Source organism: Macrobrachium nipponense, chromosome 13 (genome assembly GCF_015104395.2).
Source record: "Macrobrachium nipponense isolate FS-2020 chromosome 13, ASM1510439v2, whole genome shotgun sequence".
Taxonomy (NCBI): Eukaryota; Metazoa; Arthropoda; class Malacostraca; order Decapoda; family Palaemonidae; genus Macrobrachium; species Macrobrachium nipponense.
Genome location: NC_087206.1, coordinates 80,508,395 through 80,525,496, shown reverse-complemented (window position 1 = coordinate 80,525,496; position 17,102 = coordinate 80,508,395).

Here is a 17,102-nt window from a genome sequence, read left to right as displayed (position 1 = left end):
TTTGGAATAACTTTCTCTAACTTTTCCAGTGAAGTTGGATTGTTTGGAATAACTTTCTCTAACTTTTCCAGTGAAGGTTGGATATTTGGAATAACTTTCTCTAACTTTTCCAGTGAAGGTTAGATATTTGGAATAACTTTCTCTAACTTTTCCAGTGAAGGTTGGATATTTGGAATAACTTTCTCTAACTTTTCCAGTGAAGGTTGTGGAATAATTTAATCCAGAATAACTTCTAACTTTTCCAGTGAAGGTTTGATATCTGGAATAACTCTCTCTAACTTTTCCAGTGAAGGTTGGATATTCGGAATAGCTTTCTCTACAATGTCTTCGTACACACTGTGATGTGAAATGGGCAGAAGACTGGAGTAATAGTTTATTATTGTCAATATGCATAACAGGGTTAAAATTAATTTTTAAAAATGTAATGAACAATAAATAAAATTCACAGGGTCAAAATGATCTTAAAAATATCCAATAATAAGTAGACAAAATTTGCATGATAAAAATAAATAAAACAAAATGTAATAAAAGAAAATTAACAGGGTCAAAATAATTTTATAAAGATGTAATAAACAAAAAAAATGTACAGGGTCAAAATAATTTTAAAAAGTAAAGAAAATTTACAGGGTCAAAATGATTTTTTGTAAAATGTAATAAAAAGTAAACAAAATTTACAGGGCCAAAATCATCTTAAAATTAAGTAATAAAAAGTAAACAAAATTTACAGGGTCAAAATCATTTTAGAATTATGTAATAAAAAGTTAACAAAATTTACAGGGTCAAAATAGTTTTTAAATATGTAATAAAAAGTAAACAAAATTTACAGGGTCAAAAATTTTTTTTAATTATGTAATAAAATGTAAACAAAATTTACAGGGTCAAAATAATTTTAAAAATATGTAATAAAAAGTAAACAAAATTTACAGGGTCAAAATAATTTTAAAAATATGTAATAAAAAGTAAACAAAATTTACAGGGTCCAAATAATTTTTAAAATATGCAATAAAAAGTAAACAAAATTTACAGGGTCAAAATAATTTTAATAATATGTAATAAAAAGTAAACAAAATTTAATTATGTAATAAAATGTAAACAAAATTTACAGGGTCAAAATAATTTTAAAAATATGTAATAAAAAGTAAACAAAATTTACAGGGTCAAAATAATTTTTAAAATATGTAATAAAAAGTAAACAAAATTTACAGGGTCAAAATAATTTTTAAAATATGCAATAAAAAGTAAACAAAATTTACAGGGTCAAAATAATTTTAAAAATATGTAATAAAAAGTAAACAAAATTTTACAGGGTCAAAATAAATGAAAAAAATATGAAATAGAAAATAAACAATATTTACATGGCCAAAATAGTCTTTAAAAAGATGTAAGAAAAGTAAAGGAAATCTACAGGGTCAAATTAAATTTGTAAAGAAGATGTAATAAAAAAGGTAAACCAAATTTACAGGGTCAAAATAAATGAAAAAAGATATGATAAAATCTGAAAAAAATTACAGGGTCAAAATATTTTTAAAAATATGCAATAAAGAGTAAACCAAATTTACAGGGTCAAAATAAATGGAAAAAGATGTAATCAAACGAAACTGACAAACATAATCCTACTCAAAATCTCGATGAGAGGACTGGGTGAATGAAGAACTTGGATTCTCTGAATGAATTTCATTCGTCCCTTATTGATTCGATGAGGACTGGTTACTCCAGATGGCGTGCTGGAAGGGACCGGATGGAACGGATGGCAGTGGAGAGGAATATGATAATGGTGTTAAATATTTAGATCATAACGAAGTGAAATATGTTGGGTACGAGAAATGTCTATTCCTGTGTACAAGATGAGATGATATAGAGGAGACTAAATGATTACGGGAATAGAAGAAAGGATAGGGAAGGAGATATGATTAAAGATGGATATGTTTTGGTCAAGTGGAGAGAATGGAGGATGATAGATTGGCGTAAATTCTGAGTAAAAGGGTGGAGAGGAGGGGACGAATGTCTAGCAAGGGATGGATAGAAAAAGTGAAATAGCCACTGGAAAGTAGGAGGACTCAGTACCCACGGAAGCGAGAGAGAGTGTATGAAACTTATAAATAAGCAGCTCACTGGCTGTAAAGGGTTCAATTGGCTGCTAGTGAGCGTTGTGTGCTGGCATTTCAAGCAGGATGCGTTGTGGAAGTTTCTCGCAATGGAATCTCATCCACAGCCCACGACTCGTGAATTTGTTATCTCAAGCCCTTTTTACCTATTAATAGAGAAAACAGCAATGATAATTGTTTTATACTGCAAACTCCTAAGTGTAATTTAACTAGTTAGAACGACGACGATGTCCAGAACAGCTTTTATATAATTCAATTACATAAATTATTTTGACAAAACGAAATTTCATTACTCACTTCCATTAAAGAGAGGAGCTGAAATTATAAATGGCATTTAAATAATACACATATAAATTTATTATATATACATACATACACTAGAATTTCTACAACTAAGGTATATATCCGTAAAAGTATGCAATCTGTATTGCTTGAAAATTCTATTGTTTCATTTTTATTTGTTTATTTCCTTGTTCTTTACCTCCATACTTTGACAACTGACATTGACAAATGTTTTGTTAATTTTTATTAATTCATTTTCATCATTTAAAAAGATGAATTATGGAAAATATCGGCATCTCTCTGAATAATCTTGGATGAAAGTATGTAAATATATATACTAAGCGAAAGAGGACGAGTATTAATAGCAAAATGTAAATAAATAGATAGATAAGAAAAATAAACTCTGAAACTTTTTTTTTTTGCAATCTTTGAAAATATGGCCAATTTTTCTCTGAATTTTCGCTCAAAGTGATTTCTCATTAATGAGAAATTTTCCAATTGGAAAGAATCAAGTCCTTTTTGCGTTTTTGGCATTCCAGTGAGGGCTGCGTGTTATTTCAATGACAGGTGTTACACACCTATCTATATATATATATATATATAATATATAATATATATATATATATTATATATATATATTATATATATGAAGGACAAGACGTCGAAAGGCCTTTCAGAATTCCATCGTTTCTCTTTCCTCCGTGGATTTTTTATCTTTATATATTCATCTCGTTCCATAATTCCGTAATTCAGTTTATACATATATATACATATGTGTAGTATATGTTTAATTATATATAAATATATATATATATATATATATTATATATATATATATATATATATATATATATGACTGACCTTGGCTCTGAGTTCATCCTTGTAATTACAATTTTCTATTTCCGCCCTCGGTTGAGGGAGGTCCGTTTGGCTCTAGGTATTACCACTCTGAAACAGGGTCCCTCTTCCTCGCAGTCTTTGGTCTTAATCATTCTGGATAATCAACACTGAAGAAGAGGAGTCAATTAGGCAGAAAGACCTCCTCCCTTTCTCGCCTTTCACTTATGGAAATGAAATGGGGAGATCTCTCTCTCTCTCTCTCTCTCTCTGGCTCTTGGTCTTACGCTGTTGTTTTCGGGTGATGTATATAGAGTCTTCTGGTGCATAGTTTTTCCTGTTGTTTTTCCCTCTTGTTGTTTTTCCTGTTTTTTTCTCTTGTAGTTTTCCTGTTGCTTTCCCCTCTTGTTGTTTTTCCTGTTGGTTTTCCCTTGTTTTTCCCGTTGTTTTTTACTCTGATTGCTTCCCCTCTTGTTGTTTTTCCCGTTATCTTCCCCTCTTGTTTTTCCTGTTGTTTTTCCTCTTGTTGCTTTCCCTCTTGTTGTCTTCGATCTAGTTTTTCGTGTTGTTTTTCCCTCTTGTTGTTTTTCCTGTTGTTTTCCCTCTTGTTTTCCCTCTTGTTTTCCTCTTGTTTTCATGTTGTTTTTCTCTTGTTGTTTTTCCTGTTGTTTTCCCTCTTGTTTTCCTTCTTGTTTTTCCTCTTGGTTTCCTGTTGTTTTTCTCTTGTTGTTTTCCCTCTTGTTGTTTTTCCTGTTGTTTTTCCTCTTGTTTTCCTGTTGTTTTCCCTCTTGTTGTTTTTCCCTCTTGTTGTTTTTCCTGTTTTTTTCCTCTTGTTGTTGTTTTCCTTTGGGTTGTCTGGTAGGTTTCGTCTTCCTGTTTATTAGTTTCGTCGAAATTGTTTACTCTGGACAGTGGATAAACCCGCTTTATTTTGGATGTGATTTCATCCCCCTTTAAACTATATTCATTCCATCAACAGCCCGTCGACCCCCCTTTAAGACGGACGAGCTAACCGTATCTATCTCGCAAACTCTTTCTGGAATGAATGCTTGGAAACATATAGAATTAGGTATAGAATTTGTTCCTGATCGTTTGTAAATGCTTGGAAAGGTATGGACTTAGAATTTGTTCTTGATCGCATTCTAAAATGTCTCATAGTTCGGTATTATTGCGTGCGTGTGAGAGCGCATGTGTGTGCGTATTTCTCTTAGTTTTCATAACTAGGGCATCCTTTACGTTCACCAGAGTCTGAAACCATTGCCTCCTTGTTAAAATGCAATTGGCGTTTATCACAATTTCATGGAAAAAATAAGAAATATATTTCATATTGATCATCCAAAACTTAAACTACTATTTTTGATAGATTTGGCAACATTGCGTACTAACATTAGGAAATATATTTAATATTCATCATTCAAAACTAGGAACATTTTATGCAAAAGATAGGAAATATATTTCACGTTTATCATCTAAAACTATTAAGTTATTATTTTTTATAAAGATTTACAAAACTTTCTTACAAAAAATAGGAAATATATTTCATATTTATCATCTAAGACTATTAAGTTGTTGTTTTTATATACATATATCATATTTGGCATCTAAAACTACGATGCTATATATAAATATAAATGCCTCCATTGGCTGCATCGAATCCACTCCACATCAGAGTAATGTTTTTGCGGCCAAATTTCGATAATTAAACTTGTAAACGTCATACGAATTAAAAAAGAATATATGCACATACATTTCCGGCCTATTTTTCCCTCCGCTAATTGGCAATATTTATGACTAATGACCCGTGAACTGATCTTGAATTACTGATGAATCGAACAAAATAGTCTCTGTTATTGGTTTTAATTGGCCATTTAAAAAATGCGTATATTTCATTTTTTTATTGGTTTTAATTGCCCCTTCATTTTTTTTATTTTTTGTTAGTTTTTGTTTTTCTTATTGGTTTTAATAGGTCATTCTTTGTTTTACTTATTTTTATTTATTCATTTATTTATTTATTTATTTATTTATTCATTTTGCGTGAGGCTGGACGCTCATTTTAGATACAGTGGTAGATCGTCAGATATAAAAGAGACGCTAAAATTGAAGAGTGAAAACATAACATTAAACGAGAAGTTGATTATGGTGGAGAAATGACTATTTGAAGCACGGTACGAAAGGATGATGAACACAGAAGGGAGAAAATAAAGAGGAGACACGGGTAGAGATTAATGTAAGGAGGGTAATTGACAGAGACTAAGGCAGAGATTATTATTGCAATTTAGAAGATGAACCCTATTCATATGGAACAAGCCCACCACAGGGGACCATTGACTTGGAATTCTAGCGGCCAAAGAAGAGGTCATTTGTTAGAAAATAAAAATAACTCAACTAATTGATAAGTAAATAGATAATAATGCAAGTAAAATACTAAAATAGATTGTTTTTTGGGTGATAGACAGAGGTCACCAGACTACAGCGGACAGGAATGACCGGAGAGACTTAAAGAAGAAAACTGATTAATAGTCAGAGATAGGTGAGAAAGACACAAAGGAAGTCAAGAAAGAGACAAAGAAAGTTCGGAAAGAGACAGAGAAATAAGAAAAAGACAGAGAAGTTGAGAGGTGAGAAAGAGACAGATATATGAGAAAGAGACAGAGAGGTGTGATAAAGAGACACAGTGGGATGAGAAAGAGATCGAAAGATAAGAAAGCGACAGAGAAATGTGAGAAAGCGACAGAGAGATAAGAAAAAGATAGAGAAACAGAGATGTGAGAAAGAGACAGAGAGAGATGAGAAAGAGACAGACAAATGAGGAAACGACAGACAGATGAGAAAACAGAGAGAGAGAGAGAGAGAGAGAGAGAGGAATAGAGAGAGATGAAATAGAGAGGGGACAAAATGGACAGAGAGAGAGAGAGAGGCGAGAAAGAGACAGGCAGAGAGACGAGAAAGAGAGAGAAAGAGAGACGGAAAGGAAGCGTCGGATGAAAACGGAGACGGAAAACTTGAACGGACAGAACGACGGAAAACAAGAAAGGAAATATAAGTAGACAGTCAGTTCGGGAAAGTACGTAGTAGTATATATGACCTGGAGGCTGGGGACTAGACCGGGGGAGTATGGGGGGGGGGGGTGTATGTGGATGGATGGTAGGTTAGCCAGGACACCAAATGAACGAACTTCGGCAAAGAAGAAACGGGGCCAAAAAAAGGTTCCTGAAGAGCCTCTTTTGGAAACTTTGGAGTGGGATTGGAATTCCCCGCAGATCTCTGCCGTGTGTGGCCTTTTAAATGCTCGTTTTTCTTCAGTCAATCAATATGTGTGTGTGTGTGTGTTTTTTTTTATTTTTTTTTTTATTTATTTTTTTCGAGTGAAGCGGCTGACTCGGTAGAGTTAAATCACATAAGGGAAAATACAGTTTCAAACTTCAATTGATAGAACTTTTTCGGAACTTTTAACTTTTATTCCTTAAATTTCAAAGAGGACATACAGTTTCAACTTTAGGTGATAAAACTAACGGAATTCTCTCTCTCTCTCTCTCTCTCTCTCTCTCTCTCTCTCTCTCTCTCTCTCTCTACGAGAACGTTCATTAAACTTTTCTGTCGTTTAATGCAAATTTATTATGTCTAATGAACAAGAATTATTGCTGAATTTCCTTTGTATTTGTGCTTATTTTTTATTTCATAGGTCTGTTTACATTGTGGTCACGGTCAGTCCTTATGTACTATGAATTTATTATTAGTATACACCCGAACGAATAAGTTCAGTATGCATTTGTACTATACTAGGATCAACGTCCTCTCTAAATATATCACGAATAATAATAATAATAATAATAATAATAATAATAATAATAATAATAATAATAATAATGTCCCTATATTACAAGATATGTCGTGATCGGAATGTTTAGCCGTTAGTATATGGAGAAAGTTGACTCGAGCGGACGACCCTGTTATATGGTGGGACTAGAAGAAGAAGAAGGAAGAAGAAGAAGAAGAAGAAACTTTCTGAACTTTGCATAATTCGAAGATTATTTCGTGTAATAAGCCTTTTCGATAAATAATAATTAAGCATGGTCATGTATATTTTGTTTTTTGTTTTTACACTGTAAAAGTTATCTGTATATCCTAAATGCAAAGTTATCTCCTTTTTTTATGTGGAATATCAATTTTGCCTAATATCAATTTTTACCATAGTTTTGACATCATTCTTTTATTTTATTCAATTCCTTTTTTTTACACTGTAAAAGTTATTTGCATATCCTAAATGCAAAGTTATCTTTTTTTATGGGGAATATCAGTTTTTCCGAATATCAATTTTTACCATGGTTTTGACATCATTCTTTTATTTCATTCAATTCTTAAATATATTGACATCTCTATTCATGTCAAACCAAATTCATTATAGCACTGAATAATCCCTGTGATTCCTGTGCGTGGCTTCAGGCCTCAGCATCATATTATGTTCCTTTAATAGATGAAGACTTCTTGCATGGATTATTACGTTGCAGATTTAAATCTACCTACAAAGAGAAACGTTTTCTCTCTTTAATAGCAGTTCGGGGTTAGGATCAGCAAACAGAATGCTGCCAGCCTCTTTCTTGCCTATATTTTCCGTCATCTTATGTCTGTTTGTTTCTTTGTATGGTGTTTTTACGTTGCATGGAACCAGCAGTGGTTACTCAGCAACGGGACCAACGGCTTTACGTGACTTCCGAACCATGTCGAGAGTGTGGACTTCTATCACCAGAAATACACATCTCTCACACCTCAATGGAATGCTCGAGAATATCGAACTCGCGGCCACCGAGGTAGCACGCCAACAACATACCGACCACGCCACTGAGGCGCTTTGAGATCTGTGAATTGTGAGTAATGTAGGCCAAGACGAGACACATTCTTACGCCATATCTAAAGGAAATCGTCTCTTCAAGTGAGTCGCAGTTGTTGCTTGTCACTTCTCAGGTAGGATTGCATCAGTGGTTCATGCAAGTTGCAACACTGTTCATCAGGCATTGTTGATTGCCGTAATTGTTGCGTTGCTACGGCCAATTTTGACTCCTTGGCGTATCAGCATAACAAATTATAGTCATTATTCTAATGCCCACTAACGCTGTTATTCTCTCTCTCTCTCTCTCTCTCTCTCTCTCTCTCTCTCTCTCTCTCCAACCCCGTGCTCACGAAGCAGACATCAGTCAACGAAGTGACTCAGCAACCCATTATAGAAATGGCTATCGTGACGCTGAATAATAGAAGGCCAGTTGTAGACTAACACGAAAAGGGGTTTTCATTTATACAAAGGGAGAATTAAATATCGACGTATGGAATTATTACTGTCTGTTCAACACACTTCTGGTTTTTTCTTTTACCCGTAAAACCATGCGAAGCAGCAAGTGATTCTGGCAAAGTCTGATTTTGCCATTACCTTATTTTGAAAACTGAAGTGGTGAATCTATATTTTTGTTTGTTTATTTTAACACACACACACTATATATATATATATATATATATATATATATATATATATATATATATATAATCCAATGTAGCATGAAGGAACACGTAACTTGAGAATATAGAATATACTAAAAGTGCTTGTTCCAAATCGCTGTTTCACTTTCCTTTGTAGCGTGCATTCAAGGATATATATATATATATATACTATATATATATATATATATATATATATATATATATATATATATATGTATATATATGTATATATATATATATATATATATATACATTATATATATATATATATATATATATATATATATATATATATATATATATATAGGAAGAATATACAGACTTATCATTTTTAACTTCCCATGGAGACAGAGTCCGAGCAACAGCTTAAGAAAGCTGATAACTCTTTTCTGGGATGGTGTGACACTAAGAGACTTACGGAGAGGTCTGTGCAAGAAAGGCAAAGCCACAGTGGCGTATGCCAAAAAGTTTCCTTTTGAGAGTGTGTGATATTCCAGGCTGCAATGGGTAAGTTATTGTGATTTAGCCAAAGATGTGGCTTACTCTGTTTTTGACATTTTGTAAAGATGTTCTATTTCATTTAATCTTTTGACTTTGTCTTTACAATTGTATGTACTTACTAGTGTGTTCTCCTTTCCTTTAAACAGGTGGATCTAGTGGAGGGGACTAAGTGTCCTAGTGAGGGGGACTGTGTTTTGGAGAAGAGATAATTGGTGTTTGACTATTACTGATTAAGACCATTATTTCAAGGGGGGTTATCTGAGTTAATTGAACTATGAGTTATCATTTTATTAATTATCCTGTAAGAATTTGAATTATTCAGTTAGTACTTTACTTTGAATAAACGTATATTTTTGTAGCTCCGACTCTGATTTGGTGACCTTAGATAATGGAGTGGAGGTTGCGAGAGAGAGAGAGAGAGAGAGAGAGAGAGAGAGAGAGGCTATTGTCAGGGTCTGAGGTAGAGACCTTACCTTACCTTACAGACCTTACATCTTGTTCGGGTTGCCCCAGGTTCCTCAGTATGAGGCACCTCTAATGTCTACCAGAGAGTTGCTAGTACATCTTCCGGTATATTTTGCATCTTCCAATCTTGGATGGTCTGGGATGCAGTTTAGATATTTGTCGAGCTTATTCTTAAACACATCTACGCTCACTCCTGTTATATTCCTCAGATGAGCTGGCAACGCATTGAATAGACGCTGCATTATCGATGCTGGTGCGTAGTGGATTAATGTCCTGTGTGCTTTCCTTATTTTTCCTGATATAGTTTTGGGCACTATTAATCTACCTCTGCTTACTCTTTCTAATATTTTTAGCTCCATGATGTTTTCAGCTATTCCTTCTATCTGTTTCCATGCCTGAATTATCATGTAGCGTTCTCTTCTCCTTTCTAGACTATATAATTTTAAGGATTGTAGTCTTTCCCAGTAGTCAAGGTCCTTAACTTCTTCTATTCTAGCTGTAAAGGACCTTTGTACACTCTCTATTTGTGCAATATCCTTTTGATAGTGTGGGTACTATATCATATTGCAATATTCAAGTGAACTACGAACATATGTTTTATAAAGCATAATCATGTGTTCAGCTTTTCTTGTTTTGAAGTGCCATAACAACATTCCCATTTTTGCTTTACATTTTGCCAATAGAATTGCTATTTGATCGTTGCATAACATGTTCCTATTCATCATCACACCAAGGTCTTTAACTGCTTCCTTATTTGTGATTGTCTCTTTATTAGGTCCCCGCCCCTATATGCATATAGCTTTCCTTCTCTGTCTCCATAGTTTATTGATTCAAATTTATCAGAGTTAAATACCATCCTATTTACCACTGCCCAATCATATACTTTGTTAAGGTCTCTTTGTAGCGCGTTCCTATCTTCATCACAAGTAATTTCTCTACTTATTCTTGTGTCATCGGCGAAACTACTCACTACCGAAATCCTTACATTACTGTTTTATGTCTGCAATCATAATAACAAACAGTAATGCAGCTAACACCGTACCTTGAGAAAGAGAGAGAGAATGTGTTACCAGACAAGGTATTGCCAGTAAGGCCCTTCCGCTCTTGGCTAAACGCTTACCAAATATGAGAATAACGGGGGCGATGCTCCCGTTGTTAGATATATATATATATATATATATATATATATATATATATATATATATATATATATATATATAGAGAGAGAGAGAGAGAGAGAGAGAGAGAGAGAGAGAGAGAGAGAGAGAGAGAGAGAAGGGCTTCTCTCCCTCTTCAAATAACCATAGAAAAAGAAAATACTCCTTCAAGCACCATTGAAACCACGAAATAAATGCACAAACCTTCCAGGCGTGAAATCACTGGAACCCTCCCTGTGCCTGGAAGCAAGATCTCTTTTTTTCCCTCTTCACTTTTTTCTCTCATGGAAATAATTGTCTGGAAGGCCCATTCCAGAGAAGCCATTTGAACCGAAGATTCCATTTCGAAGCTTCGTTTATGGAAATTAGAAGACTCCTCTGGGTTAATGTTCGGAGGCTCCTCTGTGGTTCCTTTTACTTCTGTTCTCACTTTTATTCGTCCTTTTACTTTAATCGGCCTCTTCAGGCCCGATGGAAGTGTTTCTGGGGGTCATTAGAGTCATTCCAAAGGAGCCGTGTTGTTGCTTTCTCTGTGTGAAAGACTGCGTGCTTGCAAGTTTCATTTGCTTGGACATTTTAGTCGCTTTTGGTCGTTACGTTCTTGAGAGATGGAGAAGATAAGCTCTCTCTCTCTCTCTCTCTCTCTCTCTCTCTCTCTCTCTCTCTCTCTCTCAGGAATAACAGAAGTAACGTCACCTAATTACTCTCTCTCTCTCCTCTCTCTCTCTCTCTCTCTCTCTCTCTCTCAGGAATAACAGAAGTAACGTCACCTAATTACTCTCTCTCTCTGAATTATGTTAAAGAAATAATAGTTTATAATGCGAGTATTTCAGACCATAATGTCATAGAATTAACAGTTCATTCCAAAGCAAGTGAAAATAGAGATAAGCAAGAAATGAAAAAGTGGGAAGGATATGGAAAATACAACTTCTACAGTAAAAATATAAAATGGTCAGAAATTAATGAAGAATTAAACAAAGATTGGGATAACATTTTCGTAAGTGATGACATAAGGGTAAATACGGAGATATTATATAAAATATTGGAGATAATAGTGGAAAAATATATACCGAAGAAGAAAAGTAAACATCATTCAATTGGCCATACCAAGAGACAGGAAGGATCTTGTTCCAGAAAATCAGAAGTGGAAAAAAGGTCTTGCAAAAGAAAAAAATGTCATGGAAAGTTATAGAACTAAAAAGTAAGATAGAAAATGCAGAACAAAAGATTACAATCAAAAGAAAATGAAAAACGGGACTTGGAAGAAAAAACCCTATTAAATATCAAGCAAAACCCAAACTATTATACTCATATGCGAAGAAGATGAATAAAAGAAGAATAGAAATAGGCCCTCTGAGAATTGAAGGGAGATTAACGAATGAAAAAAAAAAAAGGAAATTTGCAACATACTGGCAGAACGATATAAGAGAGAATTCACCCCTAGAATAGATAATGAAGATAATGATATAGAAGTAAGGGATGAAAATAGTGAATATTTAGCTGACATAGATATTAATGAAGCTGATATTGTGCAGGCTATTAATGAAATTAAAAATGGAGCTGCTGCAGGGCCTGATGGAATTCCTGCTATTTTGTTAAAGAAAGTAGTTCATTCTATCGCAAAGCCACTTGCAATATTATTAAGACAAAGTGTAGATACAGGCAAGATATATGATGAGCACAAATTAGCATATATTACCCCTACTTTCAAAAGTGGATCAAGACTAGAGGCAAGTAATTATAGGCCTGTGAGTCTAACATCACATATTATGAAAGTGTATGAAAGGGTAATGAAGAAAAATATTATGAAACATTTAATAAAAAATAATTTGTTTAATAAAGGACAACATGGTTTCGTACCCGGAAAAAGTACACAAACCCAACTGTTAGTCCACCGTGAAAACATATTCAAAAATATGAAAAGCGGAAATGAAACAGATGTGGTTTATTTAGACTTTGCAAAAGCTTTGATAAAGTAGACCATAATATATTGGCGAAGAAAATTAGAAAACACAATATCGTGGATAAAGTAGGAAGATGGTTAAAAGAATTTTTACACAACAGAAAACAGATAGTTATTGCAAACGACGAGAAATCGGATGAAGCCAAGGTAATATCCGGTGTGCCGCAAGGTACGGTGTTAGCTGCAATACTGTTTGTTATTATGATTGAAGACATAGACAATAATGTTAAGGATTCGGTAGTGAGTAGTTTCGCGATGACACAAGAATAAGTAGAGAAATTACTTGTGATGAAGATAGGAACGCTCTACAAAGAGACCTTAACAAAGTATATGATTGGGCAGAGGTAAATAGGATGGTATTTAACTCTGATAAATTTGAATCAATAAATTATGAGACAGAGAAAGAAAGCTATATGCATATAAGGGACCTAATAATGAGACCATCACAAATAAGGAAGCAGTTAAAGACCTTGGTGTGATGATGAATAGGACATGTTATGCAATGATCAAATAGCAACTCTGTTGGCAAAATGTAAAGCAAAAATGGGAATGTTGTTACGGCACTTCAAAACAAGAAAAAGCTGAACACATGATTATGCTTTATAAAACATATGTTCGTAGTCCACTTGAATATTGCAATATGATATGGTACCCACACTATCAAAAGGATATTGCGCAAATAGAGAGTGTACAAAGGTCCTTTACAGCTAGAATAGAAGAAGTTAAGGACCTAGACTACTGGGAAAGACTACAATTCTTTAAAATTCTTATTATAGTCTAGAAAGGAGAAGAGAACGCTACATGATAATTCAGGCATGGAAACAGATAGAAAGGAATAGCAGAAAATATCATGGAACTAAAATATCAGAAAGAGCAAGCAGAGGGTAGATTATAGTGCCCAAAACTATACCAGGAAAAATAAGGAAAGCACACAGGACATTAATCCACTACGCACCAGCATCGATAATGCAGCGTCTATTCAATGCGTTGCCAGCTCATCTGAGGAATATATCAGGAGTGAGCGTAGATGTGTTTAAGAATAAGCTCGACAAATATCTAAACTGCATCCCAGACCATCCAAGATTGGAAGATGCAAATATACCGGAAGATGTACTAGCAACTCTCTGGTAGACATTAGAGGTGCCTCACACTGAGGACCTGGGGCAACCCGAACAAGATGTAAGGTCTGTAAGGTAAGGTAAGGTCTCTCTCAGGATAAAAGTAGTAAGATCACCTAAGTACTCTCTCTCTCTCTCTCTCTCTCTCTCTCTCTCTCTCTCTCTCTCTCTCTCTCTCAGGATTAACAGAAGTAACGTCACCTAATTACTCTCTCTCTCTCTCTCGTAGTAGCCATCTTGCTTGGTGAGACGTACCCGCGTGAAGTCACAATAATCAACAGATATCACAAGTTTAACATACGACTAGAATTTGAGAAATATCTAGAAGTGTTCGTGAACTATCGGTGATAAGATTAGTGTGAAATAGTAGGATAAAGCGTCTTCTAAGTTAGTTTATCAAGTGTAATACTATAATCAGAACAAGATGGCAGTAAGTTCCAACTGCGGAAAAGGTGGCGTAATTTGGCGTGTCTAGCAGATTCGCAATACGATGAGGTAGCAGGAAGGGAACTGGCATTTCTCATCTATGAAATCAGCAACAGTCCTAACCAAAAAGATACAAAAGCAGTTCATAGATATATTAGAAGGATATAATCCTTCAAACTGGAACAAATCTAATGAAAACATCTTGAAAATAATTGAAGAAGTTCCAAATAAAATCCAAGTGGTCAAGAGACTCATAAAGAAAATATACATAAACCAACATATTCCGACAAAGAAATGAATAAGGTGAATCTTGTGAATATACTAATTGATGCATTAGGAAAAAGAATGCCAAAAGCATGCAAACTGTGTAAGGTTTGGTATAGCATAGTCAATCCACAAAAACCTAATCAGAAAATGTGCTGCATGCAACATTCCGACCCATCCACAGTGTGCTGAGGTAATACAAGATTTGAGAAAAGATACAAGAATTTTTTGTTCAACATGTCTATCATGGATATACAATGTTATTAAATCAAGATTGAATGTACAAATAGTTGAGGATGAAGAAGAAGAGGAAGAAGAAGAAGAAAAAGAAGAAGAGGAAAACGGAAGAGAATTAAACAAAAATGAAATGACAGAAAAAAATAAGGAAACAAAGAACAAGATAAAAGTATGGATGCAGAGATACTCATTGATACTACATATGAGGCAATAAAGCAGCATACCTACGAAGAAATAAATTACGATATGACAACAGAAAAGCAAATCCCGAAGAGGCTCTACCCAGATCTATACAATGACGGGAAAGAGGAAAAAATAGACAAGAAAGACAAAATCTGCAACCTTTTGAAAAGAGGGAATTGCAGATTTGGAGAAAGATGTTACTACAAACATCCTAAGATATTGGCAAAACTATGAAATATATGGTAAATGTGCATACTTAGATGGATATGGGGATGATTGCAGAGATCTGCCATCCAAAAATATGTAAAAACCTAAAAGAAGGAAAAGGATGTAAGTTCGACAAAAATGCAAATATATGCACCCTGTAGCCATGAATCATAATCAAAATAAATAACCAACCAAGTAATAAAATCCAAAATAAGAAAGAAACAATAAAGAGAGAAATCAAGAATATCAGGTAAAAGAGAAAAGCAAACCACCAATGAGATATGCAGAGGTGTCAGCAAAGAATTTCAAAGCATCAGCTCCGAAATTCTACTCAAGAGATAATAACTGTATTTATTATGCAAGAGGATATTGCAGAAACGGAGAAAATTGCAGATTCAGACACAAAATGAATAATTATGATGAAGGAAGATCAAATATTATGGAAAAGTTGGATTTTTTAATGTCAGAATTTCTGGAAATGAAAAAAGAACAACATACCAGAACAGGAAAGAGACATGGGAAAATACCTTATTACTATCAGTATTAAATGAAGGAGAAAAACACGCAAACCATCATAGTGATGAAATCGCAGGGTTTTTAGTTACGAGTAACTCAAAAAGAAAAATAGAGTACTTAGAAGAAACTAACCCAAAATGAAAAGAAAATAGATATAATGAATATAAGTGAAACCTGGTATTCCCCAAGAGACTGGGAATGATGATCAAATAAAAGGGTTCCAAACTTATAGATCAGATAGAAAAAATAGGAATCAAGGGGGAACCGCAATATATGGGAAAGACAAAAAACAAGGAAAAATATATGAGAAATATAGTAACTCAGAATGTGAACTAATAGCGGTAGAATTTGAATCTGAAAAATTGATGAACATAGTATATATAGACCTCCTAATACTAAAGAGTTTGACTTAATAATTGAAAAATTGGATGATATATGTAGAAATCACAAGGACTGGACTATTCTCCTATCTGGTGACTTCAACTTTCCTTTCGTAGAATGGAAAGAACGAATAGGAGATTGTGGTTGTACTTATACATATAAAAAAGAGAGTAATAGTAGTGCAGAAGATAGAGGTCAATTTGAAAAGCTATTAGATATGCTACTAGAATACAACATTCAACAAATAAATCACCTGCCAACAAGAAAGGAAATACTTTAGACCTAGTATTTGTGAACGAGATGAATTATGTTAAAGAAATAATAGTTTTTATAATGCGAGTATTTCAGACCATAATGTCATAGAATTAACAGTTCATTCCAAAGCAAGTGAAAATAGAGATAAGCAAGAAATGAAAAAGTGGGAGGATATGGAAAATACAACTTCTACAGTAAAAAATATAAAAATGGTCAGAAATTAATGAAGAATTAAACAAAGATTGGGATAACATTTTCGTAAGTGATGACATAAGGGTAAATACGGAGATATTATATAAAATATTGGAGATAATAGTGGAAAAATATATACCGAAGAAGAAAAGTAAACATCATTCATGCATACCAAGAGACAGAAGAATCTTGTTCCAGAAAATCAGAAAGTGGAAAAAAGGTCTTGCAAAAGAAAAAAATGCATGGAAAGTTATAGAACTAAAAAGTAAGATAGAAAATGCAGAAAAAAAGATTATACAATCAAAAGAAAATGAAAAAATGGGACTTGGAAGAAAAAACCCTATTAAATATCAAGCAAAACCCCCAACCTATTATACTCTATGCGAAGAAGATGAATAAAGAAGATAGAAATAGGCCCTCTGAGAATTGAAGGGAGATTAACGAATGAAAAAAAGGAAATTTGCAACATACTGCAGAACGATATAAGAGAGAATTCACCCCTAGAATAGATAATGAAGATAAT